Source organism: Penaeus monodon, chromosome 20, assembly GCF_015228065.2.
Source record: "Penaeus monodon isolate SGIC_2016 chromosome 20, NSTDA_Pmon_1, whole genome shotgun sequence".
NCBI lineage: Eukaryota > Metazoa > Arthropoda > Malacostraca > Decapoda > Penaeidae > Penaeus > Penaeus monodon.
The window spans coordinates 11,583,860-11,584,564 of record NC_051405.1 but is presented as its reverse complement, the minus strand read 5'-3'; the positions used below and the strand labels follow the sequence as shown (position 1 = coordinate 11,584,564).

The 705-nt window shown below is 31.6% G+C and overlaps 1 protein-coding gene across 1 annotated transcript in view; it reads left to right on the top strand.

Moving 5' to 3' along the window:
* The window catches only part of LOC119585618 (multiple epidermal growth factor-like domains protein 6), a gene marked incomplete in the record, with an annotated part of 108,922 nt that overhangs the window by 74,662 nt on the left and 33,555 nt on the right, over positions 1 to 705 (top strand).

The window sequence follows — 705 nt, the reverse complement described above, 5'->3', positions numbered from 1 at the left end:
GAGAAAGATAAATGGATTCTAAATTCTTCAGTTTATTCGGGATATTAAACCGTAGTTGTCTGTAAGAAAAAGAGACGCAATGGCTTCTATGTATTGAGAAAATACTGCTACACATAGTATGAACACAACACACCTCTACACACTTGAAAAATCATTGTATTTACTTATTTTTTCACTGAACAGATATATTTTTGACAGAATGCTACTCTATTTTTTGAGAAAAATCAAATCCAGTAATGATTATCAGAAGTAGCTGCATCTAGATTTTTTTTTGCCAACAATAGTAGAGATCTAAGTGTATTCTCTAAAAGCCTGCGATTGCGTGCATATCGCTTAAAGGAAACGGTTATGACCAAATCTTATGCCTGTTGTCTGTTGACATAAAGCCATCATATTTACAGATCACTGTAAATGTAAATGCACGTTAAAAAATTAAGTAGATGGAGAGTGAAATTTGGTGAGTTTAATTAATTGATATTTTAGGTTTTTAGTTTGGTTATCGTTTCTAGTATAACTGCAAAATCAGAACAGACTTCTACATTTGTCACAATGAATATGGTTCATAATAGATTACTTAGTGCCGTGCCACCATCAGGCTTTTATTTGTAACTGCAGTTAATCATGACTGATTCGTTAATAGTTTCTACTGCAGTTAATTATAACTATTATTCTTACCAGTAAAATAGTTCATGAAAATCACAGTTG